The sequence below is a fragment of the Lycium barbarum genome, chromosome 9 (assembly GCF_019175385.1).
Source record: "Lycium barbarum isolate Lr01 chromosome 9, ASM1917538v2, whole genome shotgun sequence".
NCBI lineage: Eukaryota > Viridiplantae > Streptophyta > Magnoliopsida > Solanales > Solanaceae > Lycium > Lycium barbarum.
In genome coordinates, this window is record NC_083345.1 from 85,396,242 (window position 1) to 85,416,916 (window position 20,675).

Consider the following 20,675-nt stretch of genomic DNA (forward strand, 5'->3'; position numbering starts at 1 on the left):
CAAAGAATTTCATCCCAAACTTCATATCTGAAGGTTCACATGATGTCTCAAAAAAATTCCTAGTACTACATATGAGTCGCTAACCGGAGTCTAACCAAAAAGGTAAATTGTAACCTGCCTGGGAAGCCGAACAGGAACCTTGAACCGTCACACCTTGGCCTTGCCTTTCTGTAACGCCTCTAAGTACTCAAAGTCTATTTATAATCAAATTCTATATTAAAAACAAAGAATAATGACACCCATATTACTATACTTCTAACTAGGTCAAATTCTAACCCAAGAAATTGGGGAAACGGGCCCACAAGGGTAAAATGGAAAATTGAAAAATGGAACATGCAATTCAAGTTCTAGGTGATCAAACCCACTACTCATTTGCTAAAAAAACTCACGATTAACCCTAATTTGGATTTAAAGAAAAACCCCCAAAATTTAGGTATGAACCCTAATTCTTCAATCCTCAAATTAACCATTAATAAAGGAAGAAATAAGCTTAACAACAAGGAAATCATCAAACTCTATAGTTATTCTATTCAATTTCACCACCCATTTATATTTTAGAAGTCTAAACCCATTTCAAGAATTTTAACACCGAACTCATCTTCTCTATCTAGATTCTAGTGATTCTAGGCATGGAATAGGAATCTAGAAAGGCAAATAACAAAGGCTAGAATCATATATCTAACCTCCAACAAGAATCAGCCTACAAATAGCTCTATTCCCCCAAAGAGTGCTTATAAAAGTGTTGAGAAGAAGAGAAAGTGTTTAAGGGACTTAACTTGAGAAAAGAGAAATAATCATGCCCGACTACGGCTACAGCGATCAAGGAGCCGTTGCAGCGCACGCGCTACGATGCCCATAAGGCTCGCCATGGCAGCCTCCACTCAAAAATAGTAGGCCGCCATAGCAGCACGGAGCCCGCTACGACAAATAACTACAAAAATTCAAACTCTGCTTTAGCCATCCCCCAAGCACTATAGCGTGTCCGCTACAACGACTATGGTGCCGCTGCAGCACCTACACCAGAACCAGAATATTTTGGTTTTAATCGATCTCATCCCGAAATTCAACTATCACCCGAGGTCCCACAAATACCAAACAAACATGCACACACACCTAAAAACACGCTACGGATTAATTCGTTGCCTCAATTGTTTTTCAACGAAGGTCTAATTAACCAAGTCAATCCCAATGACCTAAAGCCATGTTTCCAACCCAGTCCTAAAATGTTTCCAATTGCATGGGAACTGAACCGAACACATTACAAAGTCACAAATGACTGTTCGGACCGCTCGAAATTGACGGAATCCCAAAAAAGCTCCATTTACTCAAAAGTCAACTTTGGGTCAAACGGATTCCACTTTGAAGTCAAACCTCCAAAAGTCACTCTAAAACCCGCCTAATGACCTAGGGAAAAATCAACAGGGGTAAAAGGGTCATTTATCACTCTAATGACCAATCAGGTCGTTGCAACTTTAGCATAATAACTTCTTGAAAGGGGTTGAATCGATTAGAAGCCCATGAATTGGAATAGTATGACTGTTGGGATTGAAATTATGATAAGCTCATCAATAAATGATGGTTTCACCATTTGAAAAGGGTAGAAGTAATTGGGCTTTCTTTCTCAATTGTTGTTCTTGTTAGGGTAAATGGCCCATTACTCATTTAGCATTATATTGCTAGACTTCAAACGTTTGAAGCTTTAAGAAATGGAAAAGCTATCGCGGAGTAGCTTGCATTGTTCTAGTTGAATGTATAGTTAATAGAATAGATGGGAGAAAACATATATAGGTCTTCGGACACGAAGTCTGGTTCGAAATTCCTAGGTTAGTACTGATTTATTGATTATGTGGGCTTGTCGCCATTACTTTATGTACTGAAACTTGAGGTGTATTGGTTGTGTTACAAGAAATAAGGAGTTCATATATACTCTTCTTGTTGATTGAGATGTTTACATATTCACTAAGTTGATTAGTTAATTTACTTGAGTCTTGATATGACTTGTAACTTGATGCCTTATAATTCTTGACATCATATTGTTGGCTAATCATATTCCATAGTGACTGTTGGATTGAAAATACATTGAGATTCATATTATGATGAGATACAGAAAGAATGCATATAGAAAGGCACATTTGACAGGAGGTGAGGATGTGGCCTAGTTATGGGCTCATGATCTGAGGTCAGTTCCGGAGCGAGTGGTACATAGACGCCATGGGTCCCCTGCAGTTCATGGCTAATTGGGTAAAGATTACCAGTTGGCATGTGTGTACACGGTTGACACTTTCACGGTCCGTGGAATATTGTATGGTCAGTGTAACAGGTCGTGGTTCACCACCAGAAGACCATCATCTCTGCTGGGTATTCCACGGACCAGTATACGGTCCGTGGAAAGTTTCACGGCCCGTGGTTGTGGTCGTGGAACTTAGAGTTCCTTCCGAAGTTGTCCGCGTCATTTCATTCAGTAAAAAGGTCATAAATCTTGATCCCGATATTGTGTAAGGGCCCACGACTTTTGGTTGGAAATCTCTTTCAATTATCTACAACTTTCATTCTTAGTGTTTTTCCAAATTCCAAACTTATAATGACGTTTTGGCCCCTCCAAGTCAGATCATCCGAAAATGTTTCCTTAAATCGTCCTTTTGGATGGCTTATGCCCATATTTGGCTTATGGGTCCTTCTTAGGACTTGATTAACTTTCCATGTACCACTCTTATATCGCTTCATATGTCCTTTATAAAACTCCGGCGTGTGGACCCCACTTAGCTTACAGCAACGAGGGCTTTTTGGCAAGTGACATATGAACCAATTCAACCCATATGGTCTCCAAATGTCATATGTATACCATTAGTACACTCTTATAATATAACCTTTCTCATTACTCCTCGCATAACTTTGCTCTTCCTCAGGCCCATACTAAGCTGGCTACGACCTTGGTAACGCAAAATTTTCCAAGGTGTAACAACTCCTATCCATGCCATACCGCCTGAAGATCTTTATTATTTTGATGTCTACTTTCATTTCAGACATTATTTGCATTTATAGATAGTTGTTGATTCTTTGAATAGTTATGTTTTAGAGTACTTGTATGATGACTTTCGAATTTTGGGGTTATAATAGTTAGATTTTTGTACCTTTATGTAACAACCCTCCCGATCGTTGTGAAAAATCTAGGATCTCTCTACCAAATAGAACCCTTCCAATGGTAGAACGAGCTAATAGAAACTCAAATATAAAAACTTAAGAGTTGGGAAGTTGGTTTGTTTGTGATTATTGTTTGATGTTATTGAGTACATTGATGGGTGACGTAGGAAATTAGACCTCCGTTGGGGATTTTGAGGCTACGGGTTAGTCTGTATGGTATTTTTTACATTAATGTGCATGTTTTGTTTATGTTTGTGAGGTCTCGGATGAATTGTTGGATGGTAGAGTGAAAAACTGTAGAATTTAGCGAGCTCACTACCTCAGTGGGACCGTTGTAGCGGCGAAGTACCGCTGCGGTGGGATTGCTATAGTGGCAGTCCTCTCGCCGCCACGGTCAGTCGAGCTTTTGGTGTGTCCGCTATGGCAGGCACTGGACTACTATAGCGATGGCGCTATAGCGAAACCATGTCTGCCACAATGGAGAAGAGTTTTAGAGTTAGTCCTCTACACCGGGCACTTGGCCGTTATAGCGAGATTGCAGCAGCAGTAGAACGACCGCTGCAGCGGTCGACGAAAACAGTAGGCTTGTTTTAAAACACTTAGTCCGAATTCTTTATTCAAAAAAACTCTAAAATAGTTTTCAAGGAGCACCTAGGGCGAAATTCTAAGCTAGGGCAAGAATATTCTTGAGAGGTAAGTCTCAACCGTTCCTTCCTTCATTACGCATTCATCTCTAAGTTTTTCATGCTTCTAATGGGTCTACCATGGTGAATTGGGAATAGTAATCCTAGAACTTAATAGACTTTCAATAATTGGTGAGCTATGAGTATTATTGTGTGATTATAACTGTTTAATAAGGAATTGAACCAATAGAGACATGAACTAAGTGAATTGAGACTTAGGGTCTCATAAAAATGGTAGCTTGACCATAGAAACTGCTTATAAGTGATAATTTGATTGAATAATCTCATAAATTCATAATTTGTGGTTGCTAAGACCAATGTTAGGATGATTTATGCCTAGTAATCTTTCACTCATTAGAAAGGGGTGGAAGGGTGTTCATTGTATTGATATTGTTGACTAGAGTGTTTGTCACTCATTTAGCATCTTAATTGCTAGACCTTGAGCGTTCCGAGGCTTTACGGAAGGGAAAGGCTATAGCGGAGTGATTCGCATTGTTCTATGTTATATCCCGCATTTTGTGCGTTCGGATTATTTAAGATAATTGCGGGAAGGTAACAAGCAAGGCCATATTTTTACTTTGGTTGGCATACAAGTTGCTTATGAAAATTTTAAAGTGGAAATATTAAGAAAGGCTAGGGGCTAGAAGGGAAATTCGCAATACGACTCATGAAAATATGGAGGGAGGCTAAGGGCAAATTTGGAATTTAAAAAAAAATATATATAATTCTTCATGAGTTGTAAGACCAAAAACAAAATATATGGGCTTGGAAATTAAAATGGATCACTTGGCCATCCATATGGGTGGGCTTAGGCCCACAAAAGAATTAATGAATGGGTATTAAAAGATGATTTAGTCATCTTAATTCTCACTTCATCCTCTAGAAATTTCAAGAGCTTTAGAAAGAAAAGATAAGGAGAAAAAAAAAATTATCAAGGCCATTCGGCCCTTTCAAAAAAAAAAAAAGAGGTTGTTCAAATTATTTCTCCTAGCCAAATAATCCATTGAAGGGTCCTTGGCAAGGTGAAGGGTTCTTTGGAGCAAGAAGAATACATATCTTTGCAAGCTTACAATTTTAGCCATGTGAGGAATCAAAGGAAAAAAGGGTAAGGTTTAATCCTTTTCTTATATGTTATGGGTGCTTGAGTATGTTGTAGCATATAAAGATGGGTGAAACTCATGAAATATAGATATGTGTGTGGTGGCCGAATGGGGTAGTGTAATGGTAGGGTGTGATGAATTGATTTCATGTAGAATTTTAATTGCTGTTATGGTAGATTCTATGATGAAAAATGAGGATTTAATGGTTAGGAGTGAAGTTGAGGTTGTTTGTGAATTATGGAAAAAAAAAGTTAGAATGATATTAGTATGGTTTCTTATAATTGTGATAATGATATTGCTAATGTGCCGGGTGTAGTAGTATGTCGATTGAGTCACTTTGAATGTTATGCGAATTGAATTGAATATGAATGGAGAGTCGTTGAATTGTGTGACGAAGGTTGCTAATGTTAGAATGTATCTTGGGTTGATTGTTGAAATTTTTAGTATGATTGTTGGCATTGTTGTTGATAGTTTGGTCGGGTTGAATTCCCGGATTGTTGTTGATTAAAATTGGCCAAGTTAGATTTTTGGGGATGGTGTATTTACAGGGGAAGTGCTGCCAAAATTTCGGTTGACAAAGTGTTAGTTTAGGATGAGATTCTTGGATATTCATAGCTAATGTTTGTATTCATTAACATTGTTATAGATTTTGGGAAGGCCAAGAGTTAAGTTGGATTGACTAAGGAAGTGAACAAGGTATGTTAAGGCCCGTCCCTTTCTTTCAAGGCATGATTCCGAGGCTATGATTTTATGGTTGCTCCCACATTTTCCTTTTTTTCAAAAGTTAGACGCTTATGATCCTATGGCATGATTCCCTCCCTAGTAACCCGTAGTTGTTTTCCAAAATGTCTACATTTTTCTAAAGTAAAGGTTTATGATTTATAAGCTTTCATGATTATAACAACGGGTATGTTTTTGTGTGTAATGAAAAGGAAGTTACCAAAGATGGGAATATGTCTATGATGACTATGATAGGAATGATTGCATGTTTGAAAGTCTCAAGTTATGAAATCAATATGACTATGAGAATGTTGAGTTAGTTCTTGATCCTTGACTTTAGTCCTTAATTATGATTCCATTTTCTAAAAACTTCAAGAATATAAGTTGACGCCTTATGAGGTCTATGATCTTATTTTATGTTTTCTCTTAATACTATTTTTCATTGATAGTCTCGCCTTATAGTACTAGTTCCTCCAAGGTGAGACAAAGCGGCCATGGTTATTCCATAATGAAATCGGAGGCCATCGACCTTACGTCACTCCGATACGGACATGACTTTCTTTGGGCTCTCATGCATGTTGTTTATATGTTATATATATATATATATATATATATATATATATATATATATATATATATATATATATTCATATGTATTTTGTTAGAGGCTCGTAGACAGATATGTACAGTCAGATGTTTCATAACCTTGTTTGTCCCCGTCGCTGTATAATATGTTAGTAAAGTTTATTAATACATGTTTATAATGATGCTATTAATGATAGTGTTAATTAAAGAAATGATGGTATTCATTTATACGGCCCACTTAGTAGTAGGAGTACGATACGAGATAAGGGGTGCTCGGTACAAGTATCGGGTAGCCGTCGCGGCCCCTAGTTGGGTCGTGACATTCTATCTCTGTAGTTAAGGTAGATTATGGTCTACTTGAATCAGACTTTGATTAGTTGATTGTATGTGTTATGAAATTGATAGAAGAAAGCATGCCTAGTCTTCTTTAGCATAATGTGTGAGGTTGAATTCCTATATGCTATTGATTGGGTGATTATGTAGGCTTAGTGCCACTATTCGTTGTGTTGTCACCTACCGTTTGATGGTAATTGTGGTGAAAAGTTAATATGATCTTCTTGATGAAATTGTGATACAAATTGTTAATCGATTATTGAAAGTGATGTGACAAGAAATATTTATATATGGAAAGGCTCATTCGATCGAGGGTGAGGATGAGACCTAGATATGAAAAGGCACATTTGACCGGGGGTGAGGATGTGACCTAGTTTATAGGCTCGTAATCCGAGGTTCGTTCTGGAATGAGTGGTACATGGACACCATGGGTCCCTACAGGTCATAACTATTGGACAATGACACTAATTAGCATGTATGTACATGAGTGGTTAGTGACTGAGTATTGAGAATGTTGTTGGTAGACTTATTTCGATTATTTTCTTCTGTTGACTTGATTCTTGATATCATTGGATGACTTGATTGTAATGCCATTGGTTGACTTGTTGTTGGGCTATTTGATTATGTGTTGTTTACTGGTCTGTCTATCTTATTGATTTTTTAAATTATGCATGACTCTAATCTTAGTCGGCCTATGATATCTACCGGTACATAGTGTTTGTACTGATACTGCGTTGTTTCATTGTTTTGAGTGCAGACTGTGATCTAGAGACTGCTACCCGATCGCACATTTAGTGTTGAGGCCATTTGCTGATAGATTGAGGGTGAGCTTCTATCCATGCCAAGCCGCCCGAAGATCTTCTTTAGCTAATGTCTATTTCCATTCCGTACAATGATGGTTATCTATTTCAAACAGTATACATTCCTTAGATATGTTTTAGATTAGAGTCCTTGTATGGTGACTTTTGAATTTTGGGGTTGTAATAGTTAGGACTTCAGAATTTACGTTATTATTTTATGGCATGACTATTTATTGATTATTCTTGTGTTTAACTGCTATGAATTGGTTAAATAAAAATGGACTTGAATGAGCAGATGGTTAGACGTATTGGTTCGCCCACTAGGAGTTAGTGCGGGTGTCAGTCATAGCGGGTTGGGTCATGATAGAGTTGGTATCAGAGCTTTAGGTTCATCGATCTCGTCGTACAAGGACATGTTTAGTAAAGTCTTGCGCATTGGTATGGAGACATCTGTACTTATCTTTGAGAGGGTACCGGACACTAGGAAAATTCTCTTTTCTTTCTTTCTTTCATGCGACTTGATTCCAATTGGTATCTGGATGATTCAAATTAGTATTTGACTATCCTTCATTCTCTCGCCGATGGCGAGAACATGTGCGGTAGCAGCCAGAGGTAGAGGTGGAGGTAAAGGAGCGGGTAGAGGGGCAGCTCCGGTTAGAGGCGGAGTCCCAGCAGTTGATCCCATGCCTCCAGTGGCTCTTAATGAGGCCGCGGGAGATGTAGCCACACCAACTCAGCCAGAGGCAGTGCCAGCTCAGCCAGTGGCAGTGCCAGCTCCGCTAGGGGCTGCAGCTGCTCCAAGTATACCTGATGCGATGGTTTAGGTGCTGAACTGGTTACATGGGTTGGCACAGACCAAAGTGATATCGACCGTTCCAGCAGGTAGGGTGCAGGGATAGAAGCCCCGGGTCTAGATAGAGTTCAGGCTTTCAGTGTTCAGCATGCCACAGCCGTGGCTCCTCGTTTGGATGAAGTTTTGAGTTGATCAACTCCCGCGGCCTCATTAAGAGCCACTGGAGGCATGGGATCAACTGCTGGGACTCCGCCTCTAACCGGAGCTGCCCCTCTACCCACTCCTTTACCTCCACCTCTACCTCTGGCTGCTACCGCACATGTTCTCGCCATCGGCGAGAGAATGAAGGATAGTCAAATACTAATTTGAATCATCCAGATACCAATTGGAATCAAGTCGCATGAAAGAAAGAAAGAAAAGAGAATTTTCCTAGTGTCCGGTACCCTCTTGTTGTTGAGAGGATTAGACAGCAGAGAGGATTAGACAGGAGAGTCATGCAAAGCAGGTAGAGAAGAAAGCCCCAAGGAGTGGGAATTTCAGCAACTCCTTCTTTAGGGGTCAGAGTTCTCAAGTGAATCATGCTCCTCACCGTTGTTGAGAGGATTAGACAGGAGAGTCATGCAAAGCAGGTAGAGAAGAAAGCCCCAAGGAGTGGGAATTTCAGCAACTCCTTCTTTAGGGGTCAGAGTTCTCAAGTGTATTCAGGGCGTCCGGTTCAGTCCGCTATACAGATGTCTGTTGGGGGCCCATCAGGGGCCAATTATCAATCTTCGGGTTAGCATGGGGTTATACCGCTTCATCAACTTCTATTCAGCGACCTACGCTGGACCGTTCTTGTAACGAGTGTGGTGAGATAGGGCATATAAAGAAATTTTTCCCCAAGCTCAAACAGGGTGGTCAGGGGACTCAGTATCAGGCTCTCCAAGCTCCATTCGCACCAGATAGGGGAGGCAGAGACCGTGTACAGGCAAGGCGGGGCGGCTATACCGCGGGTACAGGTAGCGCTCGGCCTAACCGAGGCGGTCCTCAGGCAGGCAGAGGTGGATAGCAGCCCGGAAAGGGCGGGGCTCAGACTGGATAGGGTAATCGAAATAGATCACAGGCTACAGGAGGGTGCGGTCACTTGTACGCTTTCCCAGGTAGACCCGAGGCTGAGGCCTCCGATGCAGTCATCACAGGTATTATCACAGTTTATGACCAAATGACTTCTGTTTATTTGATCCAGGTTCTACTTTTTCATATGTGTCTTCGTAGTTTGTTGTGGGTTTGGTTATGATTTGTGATATTCTTGATGCCCCTATCCATGTATCTACTCCGATGGGGGATTCTATGGTGGTAAATAGAGTCTACCCTTCATGCGCAATTACATTTATGGGATATAGTACTTGGGCGGATTTAATGATCCTAGACATGGTAGATTTTGATGTCATCTTGGGCATGAGTTGGTTGTCCCCCCATTATGTAATTCTAGACTGTCACTCTAAAACAGTTACCTTAGCTATTCCCAGGGTACCTAGGCTTGAGTGGAAAGGTAACCTTAGTCCCCTCACTAAGAAAGTCATATCCTTCGTTCGTTCTAAGAAGCTAGAGGACAAGGGTTGTTTAGCTTATTTGGAACATAACCGTGATACCATCATAGATAGTCTATCTATTGATTCAATTCCAGTGGTACGCGAATTTGCGGATGTGTTCCCCGTGGACTTGCCAGGTATCCCACCTGACTGTGACATTGACTTCTGGATTGATTTAGATCGAGGGACTCGTCCTATCTCTATTCCACCCTATAAGATGACGCCAGCAGAATTAAGGGAACTGAAAGAGCAGTTGCAAGATCTCTTTAGTAAGAGGTTTATTCGCCCGAGTGCCTCTCCTTGGGGTGCCCCAGTGTTGTTTGTTAAAAGGAATGATGGGTCTATGCGTATGTGAATTGATTAGCGTAAGTTGAATAAGGTTAGTATCCCAAATAAGTATCCCATCATCCGTATTGATGATTTGTTTGATCAGCTACAGAGAGCTTCTGCGTTTTTTAAAATTGACTTAAGGTCAGGGTATCACCAGTTAAAGATTCGGGCAGAGGATGTTCCTAAGATGACCTTCAAGACCAGGTCTAGACACTATGACTTCTTGGTTATGTCTTTTGGGCTTACAAATGCCCCAACTGCGTTTATGGATTTGATGAATAGTATGTTAAAGCCCTATTTAGATTCTTTTGTGATAGTGTTCATTGATGATATCCTGGTGTATTCTAGAAGTAAGGAGGTGCATGAGAAAAATTTGAGGATTGCTCTTGGGGTATTGCGAGAGGAGAAGTTATATGCTAAATTCTCCAAGTGTGAATTTTGGTTGTCTACTGTGTCCTTCTTGGGGCATGTAATTTCAAAAGAGGGTATTATGGTGGATCTGTAGAAAATTCAGGTAGTCAAGGAATGGGTCAGGGCCACGTCAGTGACCAAAATCCGTAGTTTCGTGGGTCTGGCTAACTACTATCGTCAGTTTGTGAAGGGGGTTTTCCTCTATTGCTTCTTATTTGACCCATTTGACTCAGAAAGAGGTACCGTTTCAGTGGTCCGATTAGTGTGAAGAGAGCTTTCAAAAGCTCAAGACCTTGTTGACGACAACTCCTATTCTAGCATTGCTCGTGGAAGGCAAGAATTTTGGTTTTTATTGTGATGTTTCACGCTCTGGTTTGGGTGTTGTTTTGATGCGGGAAAATAAGGTGATTGCTTACGCTTCTAGATAGTTGAAGGTGCATGAGAAGAACTATCCAACTCATGACTTAGAATTGGCAGCAGCGGTGTTCGCACTGAAAATCTAAAGGCACTACTTGTATGGTGTCCATTGTGATGTGTACACTGACAATCGCAGCATGTGTTCACTCAGAGGGATCTGAACTCTAGGCAGCGAAGATGGATGGAGTTGTTGAAAGATTATGACATCACTATTCTATATCATCCTGGTAAGGCGAATGTAGTGGCTAACGCGTTGAGTAGGAAGTCAGCTAGTATGGGAAGTCTGGCTCGTTTGATCTCTTTGGAGCGTCCGTTAGCTAGAGAGGTTCAGTGAAAGCTGCTTGGCAACGAGGTAGGTTATGGTTTACTTGAGTTAGAATTTGATTAGTAAATCGTATGTATGCTATAGAATTGAGGGGAGAAAGCATGATTAGGTCTTCGAACACGGAGTTCGGATGAACATTGTTTAAGTTAGGATAAATGTTGATTTCTGTGGGCATGGGGCCACTAAGTGAATAAGTGAACCAAGATACATAGTGATATTCCATAAAAGGGAAACAAGTAGTGATTATGGGATGTTATTGATCTAGTTAGAGGGTGGGGCATATGCAGTTACCGAGTCGACCATAATGGAGTCTTGTTGTACCATGGGTGGGGGTTGTTGCTAAATAGTAGGTGTCCTCATTGAGTATTCATGTTGTCGTTATTCTATGTATTGAGTATGCAGGATTAGTAAATAGTTACTTCCTTGTTGATCCAAAGTGATTCCTTATTTACGTTATTGGCGAGTCGAGTCTAAGTCTCGGCTTGTCCGTTGTGTGATGACGTGTATTCTTATTTTATGTATCCTCGTAGAGCATTCACATTGTTAGGAGGTTGATTTCTTGAGTCCTGATATGATTTGTGACATGGTGATTTATGTTCCCTGATGTTGATTTATCGATTGTTCATATTCCTTAATTGATTGTGGAATGGAAATATATTGTGATGAGAAAGTTAATATAAATATGAAAAGGCACATTTGACAGGGGCTGAGGATGTGGCCTAGTTATGGGCTTGTGATCCGAGGTCAGTTTTGGAGCGAGTGGTATATGGATACCATGGGTCCCTTGCATGTCATGGCTATTTAGGAAAACATTACCATTTAGTATGTGTGTACGGATATAATACTACCATTGATTGCATTATGCTTGTGTTTATATTTGTGATGGTGGCAGAGTTGATTCCGAGTGAATGACAAATAGTCATGGTTCGTTCTGGTATGTTAAAATTGATTTCCTCAAGATTGTGGAGATGAGGCATTTACAAGTAATCTCATAATCCGTTGATAAATAAGGGAAGGGAGGGCGAGTTGACCCCATTAGCGTGGCTAAGGGTTGGGGAATATGTTGATTTGATATCATTGATTGCATTGGTTACTTGTTCTTACTTGCTACTTGGTCAGTGGTTTGAGTCTGGTGTCAATTGGGGGTTGTGTGTTGATTGAGTCTAATTGTTAAATTCCGAGTATGTTAAAGTAAGGGGAAAACGTTAAGGATTAGTGGTCCCACTGAGTGTCAGTTGATAGTGAGGTTGAGGTCGGTCCTTTATAATTGCCGGAGTCTAATTGGTCCGAGAGCCAGTTTTATATATAACTGTTGATGTTCGTTGGTCCTTACTTCCTAGTGTTGCGTTGAAATGGAAATGGGATGCGAGCATGTTTATGTCAGAACTGTTTATGTATGAGTAGGATGTAAAAAGGTGTTACGACTGTCACGACCCAAATCGATGAGTCGTGACGAGTGCCTGATCTCTAGTGACCAAACACCTCTATACCCGTATCTGAATAACATTAAATAACAAGGGCCCATAAATAGCTCAAACCAAACTTATACTGACTCATGAAAGGATGCCGTCATATGCTCTGCATAATCTGTACATATATAAGATGGAAAAAACGATACAGGCCGATTAGGCCGCTACATATGCTGTACAACAAAATAAGAGCTGTCAAGTCTACATAACATCCCAACTATGTACAACTATTTACACACCTCTAATGGAGTACAAGCTGTAGAAAGGACAGGACAGGGCTCCCGTCATATCCATATATACATATACATCCCAAAATAACATACCAAAATAGACCGAAGCTCCGGATCGTCTCTCTGTCTACCTGAACCTGCGGGCATGAACGCAGCCCCCCGAGCAATAGAGGAGTCAGTACGGAAAATGTAATCACTATGTAAGGCATAAAAGTAACATGAACATAAGAATCATGAACTGAATCTGAACTCAAAACCCAACTGACTGTCTGTATGCATCTGTATGACTGAGTATCTGAAAGTATTTGCATAAATTTGTCTACTGACAATGCCTCTGCGGGCGCATAACATGCATGCTCTCAATGATAATCATGCTCATGTATATATATATATATATATATACATTATTTCAACCCGATCCATTATTTCATATCCCATTGGCCTCTCTGCGGCCATCATCATCATATTCGTTGCTGCGGAACGTGCAGCCCGATCCATATATCATCATCATGGTGCACCAGCTGATTAGGTGGTAATGCATATATAATGCCTATCGCTTTCCCCATACCCCATATACATATAATATACGCGTATATAACTCCTTCTGGTCACGGGTCAATATGCATATGAATATGAATTCAACGCATAAATGAAGTGAATACATAGAACTTTCGAAATAATATGATGTCACACTAACTCTGGTGGACAACTGCTGAGCTAACATTACTAATACATGAAATCTCAAGACCCATGAACGGAAGGAACATAATAACAGGGGTACAGGATCATTAAAGACTGAAGTACTCCTAGTTCTTCTAAGAGTAGAGTAATATGGAAGCTCGTTTACCCATTTGTTCGTTCATACCATAGGATCATGCCAAAATAAAAGAAAGGATAGCCTTAACATACCTTTTCTGCCTTCTTAACTACTTACGCTTATCCTCCCAAGCTCACAAATCTACATTCAAGAGAATTCATACCATTGTTAGTCTTATCTTTATATGCTTGTCTTAAGCCTTCAAATGAAATCTATTTAGAATCTACCGAAAATCGGGCAGCATCTCCCCTATTTATACCCCTAGCCCGAAATCACAATACCAGTAACCAACAACAACAACAACAATACTAACATCACAACATCATCATCAATACCAAAATACTCCTTAAAACATCCCATATGATGTTTATCCGATTTTTCAACCAACTACTTCATTATTCGACCTTTTAATAGTTCCATCTTCGTAGGTAAACCTAAAGCAATATCAATAGGGAGAGATTCATACCTCATTCTTACTAAAACAACAATATCTTCAATATTCACCTTGAATCCAAGCCAAAATCCACCGCAAAACGATAGTACAATCACAACTGTGCGCTATCTGAACCTAAACTAATACTCCGCCACTTGAAATCACTCAATTTTATGATATCCTCACCCCTATCTGTTTTCTGAGTTTTTGGGAAATAATTTGGTGAAAAAAGGGTTTTATCGTTTATATAGGGGGATAAAGTAGGTGGAACAGACTTAATAATTGGCCTTCGCGAACGCGAGGGCCTCTCGCGAACGCGATGGTCTGGAATTTCCATGCTCTATCGCGAACGCATAGGGCAATTTTTGCCAGTTCGTCCAAATTTTCCTTTTTCACCCGATCGACCTCCAATCCTTTCGATACCTCTCATGGATGGTCTTAAACCTTCATAACCATAATATAGGCGCATATCACTCCAGATCGCAATTAAAACAACTAATACCTAACGAACCTCAACGTCCAAAACTACGAGGTGTAACAATGACTATACTCATCTGTTTATTCTGTTTGATTTTATAATGTGTTGTGTGAACTAATCTTAGTCGAACTATGATGCTTACCAGTACGTGTGGTGTACTTGTTGTTGTAGGAACTCACAAATGGACCCATAAAGTCTATACCCCACATAGAGTGTCACGGCTTTTCTTAAGAAGAACATTTTCACAAGATTTGGCACTCCAAGGACTATTATTAGTGATGGTGGCTCGTATTTTTGTAACAAAGTCATTTGCTACCTTGCTAGAGAAATATAGGGTCACACATAAGATAGCCACACCGTACCATCCACAAACAAGCAGGCAAGTTGAAGTCTCAAACTGGGAAATCAAGAATATTTTGGCCAAAACCGTCAATGTAAATAGAACAGATTGGTCAAGGAAACTTGATGATGCTTTTTGGGTATGTGACCTTACAAGTAGGTATTTGGGAAAGCTTGTCACTTGCCGGTTAAATTGGAGCATAAATCCTTATGGGCGTTGAAAAAGCTTAATTTGGAATGGGTTGATGCGGCAAACTTGAGGGTGTTCCAACTCAATGCCATGGATGAATTTTGGTTTCAATCATATGAAAGTGCTTCTTTGTACAAGAGGGGGATGAAGTACCACCACGACAAGAAAATCATGAAGAGAGAATTTCACGTGGGGAACATGGTTCTACTCTTTAATTCAAGGTTTAATTTGTTGCCCAAAATACTCAAGTCCAAATGGTCCGGACCTTTCAAAGTAGTTAATGTTTATCCTTTTGGTGCCGTGGATTTGGAGTCCGATGATGGCTAAAGAATTTTCAAGGTGAATGGATAACGAATTTGGCATTATTTAAGTGAGAAGAATGGTTTCGGAATTTGATTTGGAGGAACCCCCGGAAGTTGATTTGGAGGAACCCCCAGTGACATCGTAAGTAATAAAGGATTTTGCATCGTGCCGCGACGTTAAACGAGACGCTTCTTAGGAGGCAAATCAAGTTCTTTTCTTTTCTTTTAACTTTTATTTTGATTATATTAGTTAGGATTGTTTGATGTCTTTGTGTTGTTTTGATGGATTCAGGATCATGTGATTGCAATGCTCCCATTTCTAGTGATGATGCTATAAATGCTCAGGGAGTTTCTCATCTTTCTCCCTCTATGCTTTCGATATATATTTTAGAGCATTGGGACAATGCTAGGATTTAGTTTGGGGGATATGGGGCCTATTTACTTTTGATGTTTTATTTGTTTCAAAATAGTGGTTTTTGTTTGAATGGGGTAAATGCTTGAATGAATACCCTCAGTGCCAGTTATTTGTGTCTCATGTGGTACCAACAAGTTAACTTCATGCATATGGTTCAAAACAAATATTTGAGTTAGTTTTTGAGAAATTGTGATCCAAATTTGTGACTTTAGATTAATTAGTTGCCTTTGAGTGATTGATTGGTTTGTGCTAACCATGGAGATCTTGCAAAATCATCATAGTCATTGTGGGTTAGAATTCTATCTTCTTTTAAATTCCATTTGTGTGTGACGTCAGAATTGATTGATAAAGTTCATTTGTACAAGTTGATGGTCTAGAACTTGCCTCGCATGTGCTTGATTTGGAACATGATATTGTATTAGGATTTCTTTTGACCGTTTGAACCTTTGGTAACCCACCCTTGTATCGTGTCCACTCAATATTTGCTACGGCAAAACCAAGACCGGACCTTCTGCAGTAGGTTTCAATGTAAGGGCCAAACGATCAGAATGAATCGTGTCCATTCAGTATTTGCTACGGCAAAAGCAGAAGGAAACAGAACTCCCATAATGTATGTACAAATACTTGCAATACCAAAATCAATGCAAGTTCGGATAACGATATCTCGGATGTCTTCTTGTTAAAACACTACCCCGATGATTATCGCCGTATTTCGGCATTACTTCATTCATATACCCTATTCTGGGCACTACGGTCGAAATTCGACAAAGGCAACAAGGTCATAGTGAACAGAGCCAAAATTGTTAAACCCTCAAATGGGGACTGTTACATCAAATTTAGCTAAGGCTGAGATTCAGGTGTCCGAAAAATACCGGCCCTAAAAAATAGCATAAAAATACCGGCCCTAAAAATGCCCATCGTGATTCGGAGACGTCCGAATTCACAAAAGCATAAGAAAAGTCCCACGGGCAAAAACTCCATAAAATTCCCGGACAAAATATACCGGATTAAGAGAAAAGCCGATATTCAGGCACAGCCAGAAATAATGACTCCTTAAAACGGACCGACGATTCGGGCGGAAGTCATAACAAACATTCAAACAAAGTAAAGAATCAAGGAAAACACATGTTCTATTTATACAAAGGATTTTACATCGGAGACTCCTACAAAGGCAAAAAATAAAAGGCTAAGTTCAGGCCCTAATCTATCCGGTATGGCTGGATCCGGAGTGTTCGGACACTGTCCGCTCAGAGTCGTCGGAGTCAGGTCCGAGGGCAGCCTTAGCCTCGTCCTCGACTCTTTTAGCCTCCAGTATTAGGGCCGGAAGATCCGCAAAGCCATGCTCGGCTTGCTCAAGGGTGATCCTCCGAGAATTCCACTATTCATGCTCAGCAGCAATAGTGGAATGAGCCTCGGCGGCCTCCACGCTCTTTAGAGCTTCTTCCAAATCGGCCTCGGCCTGGGCCATCTTTGCCGCCAGAACATTCCGAGCCTCTTCGAGGACATTTTGAATTTGGGTGGCCGACTCGAGCTCGGCCTTGAGAGTGTCATTAACATTAACCGTCTCTTCGAGCTCGGTTTTTAGATCAGCACATATCTGGGCCCTCTTCTCCGCCTTCTCCTCAAACACCCTCATACGCTCTTTGTACCGAGCACTCTCAGATTCGAGCAGCCGATGCCTCTCGGCCATGCTCGTAGCATCGGAATTGGCAGAGTCCAGCTCCTCCCGGAGTTGAAAGATGGTAGTCTCGAGCTCACCAAGCCTTGAGGAAAGACGGGTGTTGTCTCGTCTAAGGCCGATCTTGTCCGCTTTGAGACGCCGGTTATATTCGAACATCTCGGCCAGCTCACCCTTTAATTGATGATTTTCATCCTTTGTTGCATCGAGCTCGGGTTGGAGGTTGGAAAGAGTAACTGCTCGGTTCAACTCATCCTCTTTCACCCGCAGAAGTGTTACACCTTGAAAAATCCCTTGTATATGTACAGTGAATAGGCTAACAAAGGACATAGCGTATGCGATGTTTTGATGAGTAAGAAATAGTATTTGATGACCCTCAACGAGATTTCAAAGGCATATGATGCAAGGAAAGAAAGTTGCCGAGGAAAGTGAACCATATGTGGTGTATCAGATAAGAATTTCGAGCAACGAGCCTATGATGGCACAATGATGTCTTGGAGACAAGTAATAACATCCCTTAGATTGGTATTGAGATGTTAAACAAGTGCCAAGAAGGTTCCATAAGGATCGGAGATCAAACTAGACAACGAGAACGAAAACGGAACCACTGGCCCAACCTACGGAACGTATAAATTGTACCACCGTATGTTGGACCGTATAATTGGCCAAGGAGTCCACCAGCTACTGGAACAAATATTCGGCCATACATACGGTCCATATAAATAGTACGGACCGTATGTTGGTCCGTATAAAAATGGTCGGCAAAATTTTTATTTTAAGTATAAGGGACCTCTTTCATTTCATTTCCGTTCTACTTTCACTCTACACTTCAAGAAACATCTAGAACCCTCTCTACTCTTTAACTACAAGAGAAATCAAAGGAAATCAATGATCAACAACACCAAATCCGTGAATCAAAGCGTATGAAACCCAAGTAAAGTTCATCTTCTTCAAAGAAAACCAAAAGAGAGGAGATATGGTTTTGGTGCTACATGAGAAACTCCACTCAAGACTTGTTCAACCATCATCTAAGGTAAGTATCATGACTAAACCACGTTTTTTAAGGTATTGAAAGGTTAAGATACTTGAATAGTAGCAAGGCATAAGAAATGGGCCATTAATGAGTGAATAGTGCCATGTTTGGATGGTAGTTGGATGGAATCATAAATGTTGGTGTGTTATGATTGTGGACACGTCATAAATGACATGTAGACCATGAAATACGTATTATATACGATAAAACGCGATAGTAAGCTAAATCCATGAATGTGGAGAAATGAAGAGAAATGGTTGATTATGGTCGTTGTATATAAATGATGATTGTTAATTGCTATATTGTGATTGTTGTTGTGAGAGTTGGGAGTTGATATGGAATATGGGAAAATTAGTATAAACAAATGAAGTGCTTTCCAATTTTCCCTAGCTTTAAAAAGTCCGTTCTTATAATTGTGTAGCTAATGACGATATAAATTCTCTTGAAGGTAGAACGTGTGCATTAAAGGAGAACACGCAAGTGATCGCTTAGTTAAACGTCAAAGGTATGTGAGGCTTATCTTTTCTTTCAAAAGGCATGAATCTTTCAAGTCTCGTATAATCCTTCTACAAAACGAAGCCTACGAGTCCTCTAATATATCGAATTACATATGAATATGATGGTGATGATAATGAGCTAGAGTATAGAGATTCAAGAAATTGTGGCATGATGTTCCTAAATGCTAATGATGTTATCGTTTTTAACACTCGCCTTATGCTCTATTTCCTTCAAGGAGAGGCACGATACTCATACAGGTTCATAATACAATCGGGGGTTCACGACCTTACGTCACCCCGACATAGTGTGGTTGCCTTTAAAGCTTAATGTATGCTCTTAATGCTAATATATGATATGTCTAAAAGATGATTAAAAATGCTAGTTGTAATACGATGATGACATGTATAAGACGCCGAGAAATGGTAAAATAATGCTATGCTATGAGATGTGTAATAGTGATGTGTTATGATTGATTTTGTGATGATATGATTCCACCGCGCCTATTTGGCCGGGCATGTCACCGCGAATGCGGGCTGCATATGATTCCACCGCGCCTAGATGGCCGGGCATGTCGCCGCTAAGGCAAGCTGCTATGTTTACACCGAGCTTAGAGGGTCGGACATGATCACCACTAGTGGGTGGCATATGAGGATTACCCGGACGCGGGTAATGATGTGGAGTACGATGTGATGATATACGTGATGAAGTATGTGACGATGTGTGTGATGATGAATGCGATGATATATGGGATGTGATAACACATATACTATGATGATGTAAAATGTGGTATGTGTAAAAGTATGTTGCTTATAACACTCGGGCAAGTTACATCTCTTCTTATGATTCATGGTGCTTCTATGACATTGTTTATTTCATTCTTGCCTTACATACTCAGTACAATGTTTGTACTGACATCCATTTTGTTTGGACACTGTGTTCATGCCCACAGGTAGAGAGGGAGGAGAGTTTGAGCCAGAGTCGTAGGAGCTGATAGCCGATTGAAAGCACTCCTTTGTTCCGGAGGTGCTTGATTATACTTTTGTGTATATTTGTATATATTGGGCTCGACGGGGTCCTGTCCCGTCTATGCGTTTTGTAATTCCTTAGAGGCCCGTAGATACTCAATGTGGGCTATGTGGTCGGATGAAGTCACTATGGTATATTTGCATATGTTATTTTTGATAGCCAAAAAGGGCTTATGAAACTATTTATGTTTACAAATGAAATATGACTTTCCTATAATGTGAGTATAAAATCGATAAAAGAAGTAGCTAATGAGCATGATGAGTGGTGGTCGGTGGTTAGCCCCGGGTACCCGTCGCGGCCCCTAGCTGGGTCGTGGAAAAAGTGGTATCAGAGCAGTTCAGTCCTAGGAAGTGTTTACGAGCCGTGTCTAGTAGAGTCTTGTTTATGGTGTGTTGCGCGCCACATCAATAAACAAGAGGCTACAGGGCATTTAGGAAAATGACCATATTTCTTCTCATAAGATCGTGCGACAGAGCCGTATGTAAGATTTTATCCTCCCTAATAGTGTGTCGTGATTTCAGAATGCCGCCAAAGGGAAAGGCTACAGCCGTCCAGAAG